The sequence below is a fragment of the Aotus nancymaae genome, unplaced genomic scaffold (genome assembly GCF_030222135.1).
Source record: "Aotus nancymaae isolate 86718 unplaced genomic scaffold, 86718_ANA_hifiasm-v0.15.2.pri h1tg000028l, whole genome shotgun sequence".
NCBI lineage: Eukaryota > Metazoa > Chordata > Mammalia > Primates > Aotidae > Aotus > Aotus nancymaae.
Window position 1 is genome coordinate 2,806,758 of NW_026988441.1, and position 14,849 is coordinate 2,821,606.

Sequence of the window (14,849 nt, forward strand, 5' to 3'; positions counted from 1 at the left end):
TTTTTAGAGACAGGGTTTCAGAACATGGTCTCCATCTCTTGACCTCGTGATCCGCCCACCTTGGCCTCCCAAAGTGCTGGGATTACAGGCGTGAGCCACCGCGCCTGGCCTCAGGATTGACTTTTAAAGACTCTTGATACGTGAGGAAGAAACCCGGAAGAGGAAGAGGAAAGCAAAGGAGTCAGGGATGGCTCTTCCTCAGGTGAGATGATCTTCTCGGTGGCCTGTTCTGTCTCCTTCCTGCTTGCAGTTGGGAATCTTCTCTGAGTGTGAAGCTTCCTGCCTGACAGGTTTGCTGGCGCTCACCCATGCCTTCCCTCAGTCCCTCTCATCTCGCTTAGATTCCATCTCTGGTGACCCAGTGACATGAGCTTGGGAAGAGGCTGCACTGGGCATGGTCCTGGGAAGGGCTCTCCCCAGACGTGGATGGAGACGGGGTGTGGGCCCCGTGGTGTCAGGGCTGCTGGGCAGCAGGGAGTGTTCAGGGGCCACGTCTGGATGCACCGTCAGCTCTCTGTAGAGCAGGAGTGGAGCAGCTGCCCATGGAAGTTACACATTAATGTGCACAAAGTACATGGTAAATTCTAGAAATGGAGATTGATAAGGGGAAGTCTTTTTTTTTTTTTTTTTAAGGAAGAAAGAAAGAGAGAAAGAAAAAAAAGAAAAAAGAAAAGAAGCCGGGCGTGGTGGCTCACGCCTGTAATCCCAGCACTTTGGGAGGCCGAGGCGGGTGGATCATGAGGTCAAGAGATCCAGACCATCCTGGTCAACATGGTGAAACCCCGTCTCTACTAAAAATACAAAAAATTAGCTGGGCATCGTGGCACGTGCCTGTAATCCCAGCTACTCGGGAGGCTGAGGCAGGAGAATTGCCTGAACCCAGGTGGCAGAGGTTGCGGTGAGCCAAGATCGCGCCATTGCACTCCAGCCTGGGTAACAAGAGCAAAAACTCCGTCTCAAAAAAAAAAAAAAAAAGAATGAAGAAGAGGAAGAAAAAGGAAGAGAAAGAGGGAGAGAGAACGGGAATATTGCTTTATTGCCCAGGATAGAATGCAGTCTAAAAATGGGAATTGAAGGGGAAGTCTTTTCTGCCTGATTTTATACTATGTGTTTAGGTAATTGAGTGAGTTACTGTATTTCTAACTCCGAAAATCTTACTAATTAGAATGGAACGTTAATACACAGACATGAATGATACAAGGTGTTTTTTTTTTTTTTGAGACGGAGTTTCGCTCTTGTTACCCAGACTGGAGTGCAATGGCGTGATCTCAGCTCACTGCAACCTCCGCCTCCTGGGTTCAGGCAATTCTCCTGCCTCAGCCTCCTGAGTAGCTGGGATTACAGGCACGCGCCAACATGCCCAGCTAATTTTTTATGTTTTTAGTAGAGACGGGGTTTCACCATGTTGACCAGGATGGTCTCGATATCTTGACCTTGTGATCCACCTGCCTCGGCCTCCCAAAGTGCTGGGATTACAGGTGTGAGCTGCTGGGCCTAGCCTCATTAAACCATTCTTAGCACAATAAGCTGATGGAGACTGTGGTGTTTTGGTGGAGACGCTTGTGAAATGGGTGTTTTCCATAAAATTGGTTATATTTGTTTTCAAATATGGTAGCAGTATTTCATTTTCATTGTAAAAATTTGAGCCTTTTTTTTCCCCCCCAAGTGTTCGGGTTTATTGAGGGCATTAAGGGCTACAAGGGAGCCCCGGTCATCTGGGGACGAGGCCTGGCATTTGCTGGCCAGTGAGTGGCCCAGTGAGCAGCTAAGGATGTCGCCTCCGCCACCCGGTTTACTTGAAAGTGTGGCTCTCGCCGGGCGCAGTGGCTCACGCCTGTAATCCCAGCACTTTGGGAGGCCGAGGCGGGTGGATCATGAGGTCAAGAGATCGAGACTAACCTGGTCAACATGGTGAAACCCCGTCTCTACTAAAAATACAAAAAATTAGCTGGGCATGGTGGTGTGTGCCTGTAATCCCAGCTACTCAGGAAGCTGAGGCAGGAGAATTGCCTGAACCCAGGAGGCGGAGGTTGCGATGAGCCGAGATTGCGCCATTGCACTCCAGCCTGGGTAACAAGAGCGAAACTCCGTCTCAAAAAAAAAAAAAAAAAAAAAAAAGAAAGTGTGACTCTCGTCTTCACCCTGCCCAAAGCCTTTAGGCCAAATATGGCCATGGAGCAGGGGTGGTTGTAGCAGGGTTTGCTGTAGTGCTCAGCGTGGTCCTCGGAGGTCAGCGTCTTCCCACATTTCTCGCACTTCAGGCAGGGCTGATGCCAGTCCTTGCCCAGAGAGGTCACCCTCTCAGTGAAGTACACCTCCTTGTCGCACTTGGAGCACGTAGGCATGGCGGCTCCGGGTCCGGTGTGGGCGTTAGCCGCCAGGGAGGGACGGGCTGCAGGCGTGAGACTCAGAGCCATATTCTCATTCCACTTATTATTATTATTATTATTTTATTTATTTATTTATTTTGAGACAGAGACTTGCTCTGTCTCCCAGACTGGATTGCAGTGGCGCGATCTCGGCTCACTGCAATTTCTGCCTCTTGGGTTCAAGCGATTCTCCTGCCTCAGCCTTCTGAGTAGCTGGGATTATAAGCATGTACCACAATGCCCCACTAATTATTTTTGTATTTTTAGCACAGTCAGAGTTTCACCATGTTGGCCCAGCTGGTCTCAAACCCCTGACCAGCCTGCGGTCAGGCAAGGCTGATCTGCCCATCTCCACCTCCCAGATTGCTGGGATCACAGGCGCGAGCTATTGTGCCCAGCCCCCCCAATTATTATTAAGTATATACTTTTATATTTAAACACCACGTGATGTACATATTTGTTTTGTGGTAAAGCTCCAAGCAAAGCTGCAGCTTAGCCCCTTGGCCATAAAGCACCTCCTTTCCCTGTCACATTCTTCATCCTCCTTCCAACCTCATGGGGGACCCACTACTGTCAGTTCTGTGTCAGGTATCAGAGGCAGTGTCATGCTTGTGTGCTTCTGTCCTGAAACTTTAAAAAAAAATTCTGCAGCAAATTAAAAATTTTTTTTTTTACTTTAGTTTTGATGCTGCATGTGAAGGTTTGTTACACAGGTAAACTCGTGTCATTGGGGTTTGCTGTACAGATTATTCCATGATTCTGGTATTAACCCTGTTAAAACACATGCTCTGAATGAAGAGACCCCCCCCCAAACAGGCTTTGTGTGAGCAACATGGCTGTTTATTCACCTGGGAGGGGTCAGGCTGGGTGTGAAGAAAGTCAGCCGAGGGCAGTGGGTTAGGAGTTGGTTTTATAGGTTTGGGGTCGGCAGTGGAAAGTTACAGGAGTTACAGTTTAGGGTGATTTTTGCAAGCTGGGAGGGAGTCTTGGGGTCTAGAGTCCTGAGGTTGACCCAGGTCAGTTTCAAAGACCAATTGCCTTATCACTTGCGGCAGAAATAAGGAACAGTAGAGATTGTCTCGAAGTTAAGTAGGCTCCGCGGGGGTTGATTATTTTTTCTCCCTTTTGTGGTTTTCCAGTTACTTCAGACTTTCTAGTTCTGGGAGGCCATCCAGAGGTGTACATGCGGGTCACGGGGGTCGCCATGGCTCAACTTAGGGTATGGCTTATGATGCAGCCAGTTAGCCTAAGACCTTACAAAGCGTAGTACCCAATAGTTATTTTTTACCTATTTATTTTTTTGACACTGAGTTTTGCTCTTCTTGCCCAGGCTGGAGTATAATGGCATGATCTCGGCTCACTGCAACCTGCACCTCCCGGGTTCAAGCGATTCTGCTGCCTCAGCCTCCCGAGTAGCTGGGATTATAGGTGCCTGCCACTGCGCCTGGCTAATTTTTGTATTTTTAGTAGCGATGGGATTTCACCACGTTGGCCAGGCTGGTCTCAATCTCCTGACCTCGTGATCCACCCACCTTGACATCCCAAAGTGCTGAGATTACAGGTGTGAGCCACCACCCTGCCCTCCAGTAGTTATTTTTCTGCTCCTCTCCTTCCTCCCACCCTCCACGCTCAAGTAAACCCCAGTGCCTGTTTTTTTCTTCTTTGTGTTCCAGTAAATATATTGCTTTGAAATTTGATCCTGCCAGTTGTGAAACTTTACACGTTCTCATGTTAGTAGACATGGCTAGCTTGCTCTTTGACATCTGCATTGGAAATCTGCTGGATGACAACATGTGGGTCCTGTGCAATTTTCCTCTGTGTTAACAGTGCCACAGTGGCTGCCTCTGTGTGCGCCTGCATGACTACAGATATCTGAAGATTCCTCCAGGTCTGGCAGTGGAAAGAGTGATTTCTTCTTCTAGGAGGGGCATTTCCTGTTTTCTTAGATCTGACAAGATCCCCTGGCCCCGCCCTGCCCCCCAGCTGCCAAAGTATCCTTTTCCACCAAGATGAGATTCCTCTTGAGTTAAACAAAACTTGCTACTTTTTATATTGTTAAAACCTTTATGTAATATATGCATACACGTGCATATATACATACATGTATATATTTTGAAAATCTTTTATGTTTGAAAATCTTGAGAAAATGACAACCCTTTGTATTAACATTTAGTTTCTAGTGAATCTGTGTAGGTTTTAACATTTTGTGGACGTACATACACAAAATGGATGTTCATACTTTGAGTAATTTTGTTTTCACGTATTTTATTTTATTTTGAGATGAGGTTTTGCTCTGTTGCCAAGGCTGGAGCACAGTGGTGCGATCTTAGCTCACTGCAATCTCCACCCTCAGGATCAAGCCATCCTCCAACCTCAGCCTCCTAAGTAGCTGGGACCACAGATGTGTGCCACCATGCCTGGCTAATTCTATTTTTATTTTTATTTTGAGATGAAGACTCTGTTGCCCAGGCTGAATTGCAGTGGTGCAGTCTTGGATCACAGCAACCTCTGTCTCCCGGATTCAAGCGGTTGTCATGCCTCAGCCTGCTGAATAGCTGGGATTACATGCATGTGTCACCACACTTGGCCGAATTTTAGTTTCTGATCTTTCGCTGTAAACATTGTCATCTCTGAAGGCATCACTCATACTCTGTCTCATCTAAATACTGAATATCACTTGGTGTGTAAAAGTTTCTAACATTTCTTTCTTTCTTTCTTTCTTTTTAAAGATGGGGTTTCACCATGATGGCCAGGCTGGTCTCTAACTCCTGACCTCAGGTGATCCACCCACCTTGGCCTCCCAAAGTGCTAGGATTACAGGCGTGAGCCACCGCGCCCAGCCAGTTTCTAACATTTCTATAATGGGAATGCTGCATTGATTTTTTTGTTTGTGTATTTCTTGTATTATCCACAACCATAAGAAATGTATACTGAGAAAAAAAAAAAAAAGAAATGTATACCGAGAAAGTATAATGAGCTCTTCAAAAAGTATAATAAATACACCTGGGAAGACATAATGTGGTGAAAAATCCCGTTCTCCATTCGTCAGAACATTCCCTACAATTAAATCCGTGCTTTCACCTCTCTCCTCTTCTCATTCTCTGTAAAGATTAGAACTCCTCCCATAACCATGTGGTTAAAGTGTGTTTTCATTTCAGGGTCTATTGACATTCCGGGATGTGGCCATCGAATTCTCTCAGGAGGAGTGGAGATGCCTGGACCCTGCTCAGAGGACCTTACACAGGGACGTGATGTTGGAGAACTACAGGAACCTGGTCTCCCTGGGTGAGTCCAGCTTCCCCCAGAAGCGGGGACGTGCCCTTGCATATCTTTGTATTTTCTCTTGTTGCCTCTTGGGAGCCGCGTCCTTGCTGGACTAAAATGGAAGCCATATTGATTTTGAAATGAAAAGATTCATGATGAAGCATCTGGAATTTAACTGTCCCCCGCCCTTTTTTTTCCTTTTTTTTGTTGAGATGGAGTCTCATTCTGTTGCCCAGGCTGAAGTGCAGTGGCATGATCTCAGCTCACCACAACATCCGCCTCCAGGGTTCAAGCGATTCTTTTTCCTCAGCCTCCCAAGTAGCTGTGACTACATGTGCCTGCCACCATGCCTGGCTAATTTTTTTATTTTTAGTACAGACGGGGTTTCACCATATTGCTCAGGCTGGTCTTGAACTCCTGACCTTGTGATCCTCCTGCCTCAGCTTCCCAAAGTGCTAGGATTACAGGCGTGAGCCACCACTCCCAGCCAAACTGTCTTTTTTGTTTAGATGTTCTGTGTTCTTTATGATATCTCAGTGTAAGTTCCAGAACTAAAGTAGGCATAAAACCCTATTGCAGGCCAGGCAAGGTGACTCACACATGTACACCTCAATCCCAGCACTTTGGGAGGCCGACGGGTATGGATCACATCAGGTCAGGATCCGAGACCAGCCTGGCCAACACGGCAAATCCCCATGTCTACTAAAAATACAAAAATTACCTGGGCATGGGCACGCCTGTAATTTCAGCTACTAGAAAGAGTGAGCATGGAGAATCACTTGAACCTGAGAGATGAAGGTTGCAATGAGCCAGGAATGTGCCACTGCACTCCCGTCCGGGTGACAGAGTGAGATTCTGCCTCTAAAAACAAAAACAAAACCTTATGGCAGACTTTAAAGATACCAAGTTAGTTCTGGCCAGGTGCAGTGTCTCATGCCTATTATCCCAGCACTTTGACAGGACGAGGCAGGCAGATCACCTGTGGTCTGGAATTTGAGATCAGCCTGACCAACGTGGAGAAACTCCATCTCTGCTAAAAATACAAAATTAGCTAGAGGTGGTGGCTCATGCCTTTAATCCCAGCTACTCACGAAGCTGAGGCAGGAGAATTGCTTGAACCCAGGAGGCAAAGGTTGCAGTGAGTCAAGATAGCATCATTGCACTTTGGCCTCTAAAATGCTTGGATTACAGGCGTGAGCCACCATGCCTGGCCTGTCTAAAAAAATTTTAAAGACAGGGGCCAGGTGCAGTGGCTCACGCCTGTAATCTCAGCACTTTGGGAGGCCGAGGCGGGTGGATCATGAGGTCAAGAGATCGAGACCATCCTGGTCAACGTGGTGAAACCCCGTCTCCACTAAAAATACAAAAAATTAGCTGGGCATGGTGGCGCATGCCTGTAATCCCAGCTACTCAGGAGGCTGAGGCAGGAGAATTGCCTGAACCCAGGAGGTGGAGGTTGCGGTGAGCCAAGATCGCGCCATTGCACAGCCTGGGTAACAAGAGCGAAACTCAGTATCAAAAAAAAAAAAAAAAAAAAAAAAGACTGGTATCTAGTTTCCTGTTTGCTACTTATATGTTTTTTCGATTTTGTAGTGCTTGGAAGGAAGCTCGATTTCCACATACTACAATCCTCTTTATGTATTCAGAAGGAGGCAGTCAGTGGAGGAATTTGTGAAATATTTTCCTCGATCCATCTGGAATGTCTTCTTTCCTGCTGAAACATAGGGCTGGGACTCTAGAAAAGCTCCAGCACATCCTGTTCCTTTCTTTTTATAAGCAGGAGCCTCTTTCTGACCTGTTGTCTCCCTGTTGGAGCCAGGGAAAGAGCCCTGGACTGTGGAGAGTGTGCCGGGAACTCTTGGCCGGCAAGGGGATTCCAACCTGAGTAGGGGGTGCGCGGGAAAGAAAGAAGACAGACAGTTGGGGTCACGAGGGTTGAGGAGTCAGTGCTCCAACAACCACTTTACTTTCAGAAGCTCTGTATATATACATTTTTCAGACTTCTTTTCCTCAATTGTTATAGCTAGATAAGTAATCAATGGGTAAGTCATGTGCTCACAACTATGCAAGGTGAAAGATTAACAAATGCCATACGTGCTTGTAAAAGGTTAATGATTGTTTATGTTTATGCTAAAGTATTGTTCCTTGTGAATGCATTCTTTCTCTAGTTTATCTTAAGGCGATTCTCCTTTTTTCCTGGATATCTGATCTCCAGTTCCTCCTTCCTGGAGAAGCTGTATCTGGATTCTAGCCTCCCTGTATTGTGAAACTCGCTCTGCAAGATTTCACACAGGAAGCCTCCCAACAAGAGTGAAGTGAAAATAGCAAAAATATCCAGCTGGGTGGGAATGTATTAGAGGTGAAACACAGGTGGAGCTCAGAGAAGCACAGTGGAACCTACACCTTTAAATAGTGTGTGGGGAAACTGCAAGTGGGAGAATTCTGTGAGGAAAGAAAAGTTTCAATCCGGGGATCTCTGAATGGACATCTTTCTTTGCCCCCACTTATTTCTCTGCTCTTTATTGATTTAACGAGCTTTTTATAAAAGCACTAGTCCTGTTTCTGAGTAGTCAACACCCATGACCAAAGTCTCTCAAAGGCCCCATCTGCAGGAACATCCTATTGGAGAATAAGAACTCTCAACATGGCTTTTGGCCAATACGAACATTCAGACCAGGGAGCCCACATTATGATTTTTATGTTTTTATTGTGCATTCGGTTTTATGCAACGTTTTCTCTGATCTCAGTTTATAAATTTTCCCAGTACACATTCTATGTTTTATATTTTGTGCATAGTGAACCAGATAACTAAGTGCAGTACATATACATAGAATTGCTGCATTGCCTGGCTCTGACATACTGTAGATGTGACATCATAATTGCAAGCTCTGATGTTGTTAGGCAGTTCTTTTTTTTTTTTTTTTGAGGCTCAGTCTTGCCTTGTCACCCAAGCTGGAGTGCAGTGGTGCAATGTTGGCTCACAGCAACCTCTGCCTCCTGGGTTCAAACTGTTCTCCAGTCTCAGCCTCCCAAGTAGCTGGGATTTACAGGTGCCACCTACCATGCCCAGATATATATATATATATTTTGTAATTTTAGTAAAGATGGGGTTTCACCATGTTGGCCAGGCTGGTCTTGAACCCCCGACATTGTGATCTGCCTGCCTCAGCCTTTCAAAGTGCTGGGATTACAGGCATGAGCCACTGTGCATGGCTGTGAGTCAATTCTTTTTTTTTTTTTTTTTTTTTTTTGAGACGGAGTTTCGCTCTTGTTACCAGGCTGGAGTGCAATGGCGCAATCTCGGCTCACCGCAACCTCCGCCTCCTGGGTTCAGGCAATTCTCCTGCCTCAGCCTCCTGAGTAGCTGGGATTACAGGCACGCGCCACCATGCCCAGCTACTTTTTTGTATTAGTAGAGACGGGGTTTCACCATGTTGACCAGGATGGTCTCGATCTCTTGACCTCATGATCTACCCGCCTCGGCCTCCCAAAGTGCTGGGATTACAGGCTTGAGCCACCGCGCCCGGCCTGTGAGTCAATTCTTATTCCTTATAATGCTGTGTATTTTCTTGACCTCACACATCAGAAGGTAGTGATCTTAACATGCATTTCAGTTCTTACATTGTGTGCTGGTGGTAAGTAGAAGTTGAGGCTTTTGTCTTTTTTTTGCGACAGGGACTCTGTTGCCCAGGGTAGAGTGCAGTGGCACAACCTTGCTCACTGCAACCTCCACCTCCTGGGTTCAAGCGATTCTCCTGCCTCACCCTCCCAAGTAGCTGGGATTACAGGTGCCCACCACACCTGGCTAATTTTTGTATTTTTAGTAGAGACAGGGTTTCACCATGTTGGCTAGGATGGTTGAGATCTCCTGACCTTGTGATCCACCCACCTCAGCCTCCCAAAGTGCTGGGATTACAGGCATGAGCCACTGTGTCTGGGTCCCCAAGGCTTTTTTCGTGTTTTTTTTTTTTTTGAGACGGAGTTTCTCTCTTGTTACCCAGGCTGGAGTGCAATGGCGCGATCTCGGCTCACCGCAACCTCTGCCTCCTGGGTTCAGGCAATTCTCCTGCCTCAGCCTCCTGAGTAGCTGGGATTACAGGCACGCGCCACCATGCCCAGCTAATTTTTGTATTTTTAGTAGAGACGGGGTTTCACCATGTTGACCAGGATGGTCTCGATCTCTTGACGTCGTGATCCACCCGCCTCGGCCTCCCAAAGTGCCGGGATTACAGGCGTGAGCCACCGCGCCCTGCCCGGCTTTTTTCTTAAGAGGAAATCTCTTAGAGTTCTGTGGGCTGTATAAATGTATTTACTATTTGCTTGCTGATTTTATCATAAGTTACAATCTTTTACTAATTAATTTTTGGCATTATACATATGGCTTTTCAATATGTAATAAGCAATATAACTGACACACTCCACTCGTTAATGTCACAATGTGCTGCCAGGCACAGTGGCTCACACCTGTAATTCCAGGACTTTGAAAGGCCCAGGCTGGTGGATAATTTGAGGTCAGGAATTTGAGACCAGCCTGGCCAACATAGTAAAACCCCATCTCTACTAAAAATACACAAGTCAGCTGTGCATGGTGGCACGTGCCTGTAATCCCAGCTACTCAGGAGGCTGAGGCAAGAGAATCACTTGAACCAAGGTGGCAGAGGCTGCAGTGAGCCAAGATCGCACCATTGCTCTCCAGCCTGGGTGACAGAGCAAGACTCCATCTCAAAAAAATAAGAATACAGAGGTCAGACATGGTGGCTCATGCCTGTAATTCCAGCACTCAGGGAGGCTGAGGCAGGTGGATCATGAGGTCAGGAGATCGAGACCATCCTGCCTAACACAGCAAAACGCCATCTCTACTAAAAATACAAAACATTAGCCAGGTGTTGTGTCACATGCCTGTAATCCCAGCTCCTCAGGAGGCTGAGGCAGGAGAATCTTTTGAATCTGGGATGCGGATGCTGCAGTGAGCCCAGATCACGCCACTGCATTCAGTCTGGATGACAGTGAAAGACACCATCTCTATAAAATAAAATACAAAAAATTTTGACAAAAATGTTACAGAGCTCCTCTTCTGCATGGATATAGGTAATTTTGTGACAGTTATTCAAGCTCACTGCAACCTCTGCCTCTTGGGGTCAAGCGATTCTCTTGCCTCAGCCTCCCAAGTAGCTGAAAGTACAGGTGCAGGCCGCCACACCTGACTAATTTTCGTAATGTTTTCTCATCTTCTCAGTGCTATGATTATTTGACAGTACAAAATTTACATTGATTTTGGTTATGCTTACATGATCTTGTGGATGAATTACCAATGTTGTTTATTGTATGGTCCATTAGTATTTATTTGTATACAGTAAATATGCTTTAAATTTGAAGAAATATATATTTCTCTTCCTTGAACATGACAGTGATTTTTTTTAACCTGTTATACACATTATAGTCATAGTGTAAATACACTCTTTAGGTTTACACATATTTGTGCCCTGTCAGTGTTTTGTCCTGATATTGAAAACAGTCTTCCATAGAAATGGTTTCAACTACATATAATCACTCTTTATTTATTAAAGAATCTTACTCCTGTTGTGTTCCTAAACTTTGAAGATCATGTTGTGGAAGTTTACAATAAGTATTATTTTTTTCGTGTCGTATTTACACATTTCAGTATTATTTACCCTCTGTACTGAATTGGAAACCTGTTGGTGTTTATATTTTGTAGACATCTCTTCCAAATGCATGATGAAGGAGTTCTCATCCACAGGGCCAGGCAATACAGAAATGTTCCACACAGGGACATTGGAAACACACGGAAGTCATCACACTGGAGATTTTTGCTTCCAGAAAATTGAGAAAAATATTCATGACTTTGAGTTTCAGTGGCAAAAGGATGAAAGAAATAGTCATGAAGTACCCATGACAAAAATAAAAAAGTTGACTGGTAGTAAAGACCGATATGATGACAGACATTCTGGAAACAAGCCTATTGAAGATCAGCTTGGATTAAGCTTTCATTCACATCTGTCTAACCTGCACATATTTCAGAATGAAGGGAACATTGATAATCAACTAGAGAAATCTATAAATGATGTTTCCTTAATTTCAACTTCCCCAAGAATTTTTTGTAGGCACAAAACCCATATTTCTAATTACTGTAGGAATAACTTGCTTCATTCATTACTGACAGAAAGAGAGGAAGTACACATGAGAGAAAAATCTTTGCAATGTAATCAGAGTGGCAAAGCCTTTAATTGTAGCTCACTCTTAAGGGAACATCAGGTAATCCATTTAGGAGAGAAACAATATGAATGTGATGTATGTGGCAAGGTCTTTAATCAGAAGCGATACATCGAACGCCATCGTAGATGTCACACTGGTGAGAAACCTTTCAAGTGTAATGAGTGTGGCAAGAGCTTCTGTCACATGTCATATCTTGTATGCCATCGTAGACTTCATACTGGAGAGAAACCTTACAAATGTAATGAGTGTGGCAAGACATTCCATCAAAGTTCAGGCCTTCTATTTCATAAGAAAATTCACACTGGAGAGAAACCTTACAGATGTAATGAATGTGGCAAGGTTTTTAATCAAAAATCACATCTTACACGTCATCATAGACGTCATACTGGAGAGAAACCTTATAGATGTGAAGAATGTGACAAAGTTTACACTCGCAAATCATACCTTGAAATACATAGGAGAATTCATACTGGAGATAAACCATAGAAATGTAACTTTCGTGACAAGGCTTTTGGGTGTGCTTCACATCTGGCACGACATACTAGAATCCACACTGGAGAAAAGCCTTACAAGTGTAATGAGTGTGGCAGAGCCTTTAGTGGACAGTCAGCACTTATTCACCATCAAGCAATCCATGGCATAGGGAAACTTTTCTAATGTAATGATTGTTACCAAGTCTTCAGTAATGCTACAACCATTGCAAATCATTGGAAAATCCATAATGAAGAGAGATCTTACAAGTGTAATCGCTGTAGCAAATTTTTCAATCTTTCATACCTTGTCATTCATCAGTGAACTCATACTGGATAGAAACCTTCTAAGTGTAATGACTGTGTCAAGGTCTTCAGTGAAGCTTCATCTTATGCAAAACATAGGAGAATTCCGTACAGGAGGGAAACCTCACTAGTGTGATGATTGTGGCAAAGCCTTTGCTTCACATTCACACTTCATTAGACATCAGAGAATCCATACTGGACGGAAATCCTACAAATGTTGTAAGTGTGGCAAAGTCTTCAGTCTGGGGTAACTCTTGCAGAACATCAGAAAATTAATTCTTGAGATAATTTTTCCAAATGCAATGAGTATAGCAACCCATCAAGCATTAAGTGACATTAGAGTCAATTCAGCATCAACTTGAGTTTGAGTTGACTTAACATTGAGTTCAAGCATTAATTGACATTAAAGTTTTTATGTTAGGAGGATTAAGCCAGGCGTGGTGGCTTTTTATGAGCATTGTGTTAAATGTAAATCACATTGGGTAATATCATTTAACAATATTTTTCCAATCCATCAATATGGGTTGTATCTCTATATATGTTTATAATCAATATTTGTAGATTTCAGAGTACAATCTTCTCACCTTTTTACATTTATTCCTAAGTATATCTTACTTTGAGTTGTCTAGCAAATGGAAATGTTTTCTTAATTTTCTTTTAATTTTGTTTATTGTTAATATATGGAAATTCAGCTAAGTTTTGCTACTGATACTGTATTCTGCAAACACACAATGTATTTATTAGTTACAGTGGTATTTTGGTTGATTGATTTTCTACACAGAAAACCATCTCATCTACAAACATTATTTACTTCTTTCTTTCTGATTTGGAGGAGTTTTATTTTTTTTGCTATTTAATTGCTCTGGATAAGACAGCCAGTATTTATTGATAGAAGGGGTGAGAGCATTCTTGCATCATGTGAGATCCTACAGAAAAAGCATTCCATTTTTTTTTTATTATTGGTTATTTCCATCATGGTCATTTCGTGGAGGGTCTTTATATTGTTGAGGTAAATTTCCTTCTCTGTCTGTTTTGTTTAGGACTTCTATGATGACTGGATGGTGAGTTTTCTGAAATGCTTTTTCTCCGTCTATTGAGATAATGTGGTTTTCATCTTTCATTCTGTTCAAGTGGCATATATTGATTTGCTTGAATATGTTGAATCTTTTTTGCATCCCAGAGATAACTGGCAGTTGAATTCCAAGATGCTTTTTATATCCTCTTGAATACAATTTGATAGTAAAAGGGGTCTTCAAGAAGTTAATGGAAAAATACATATTATGATAAAATTGTGCATGAATTTCATACTTTTTGCACCAAAGTAAACTGGTACAGATCTGTTATAACATGTCTGAACTGGTTCTAGTTTGAGGCACTCAGAAGGGTAAGAGATGAGTTTGAAAAGGGACTTTATCAAAGCAATATGATTTCTGCTAAAATTGAAACAAGAAGAAACAACAAATTTACAATGAGGCAAGAACAACAAAGAAAACACCTCAAATGGATTACAATTGGATGGGTGTGGTGACTCGCCTGAAATCCCAGCACTTTGGGAAGCCACGGTGGGAAGATTGCTTGAGTCCAGGAGTTCAAGGCTGGCCTGAGCATCATAGTGGGACCTCTCCTCTACAAAATATTAAAAAATTAGCCAGGTGTGTTTGTGAGGACCTGCGGCCCCAGCTAGTTGGGAGATGAGGTGGGAGGATCCCTGGAGCCTAGAGAATGAGGTGCAGTGACCAGTGTTCCCAGCACTGCATTCCAGCCTGAGTGACAGAACTATGTTCTGTCTCAAGAAAAAAAAAATTAAAACTTGAAAATAAAAAGTACATTTTCTAACTATTTTCAGAAGTCAGGTAAAGTGAATTTAACATTACATTTAGAAATTATTTGGCCAGGCGTGGTGGCTCACGCCTGTAATTCCAGCACTTTGGGAGGCCGAGGTGGGTGGATCACCTGAGGTCAGGAGTTCGAAACCACTCTAAGCAACAAGGTGAAACCCCCGTCTCTATAAAGAAAAAGAAAAAAAAAATTATTGATATGTTTTTAGCAACATTCATCGTACAAGTATGTTATTATATTTCAGGGAAGAAATGTAAAAAAAAGTATTTGAGAATGAGGACAAAGCTCTGGTTTTTCTTATATTGCCCAAATTTCTATCTAAGGAGCCTGGGGGGTCATGCCCTACAAACCATAACTACTCATCAGA

The 14,849-nt window shown here is 43.7% G+C and overlaps 3 pseudogenes; 2 read left to right on the forward strand and 1 right to left on the reverse strand.

Moving 5' to 3' along the window:
- The window catches only part of LOC105734485 (zinc finger protein 665-like), a 57,857-nt pseudogene that overhangs the window by 17,613 nt on the left and 25,395 nt on the right, over positions 1-14,849 (forward strand).
- Positions 319-2,345, reverse strand: LOC135276675 (cysteine-rich protein 1-like; annotated as a pseudogene).
- LOC135276709 (zinc finger protein 813-like) lies at positions 10,325-14,408 on the forward strand (annotated as a pseudogene).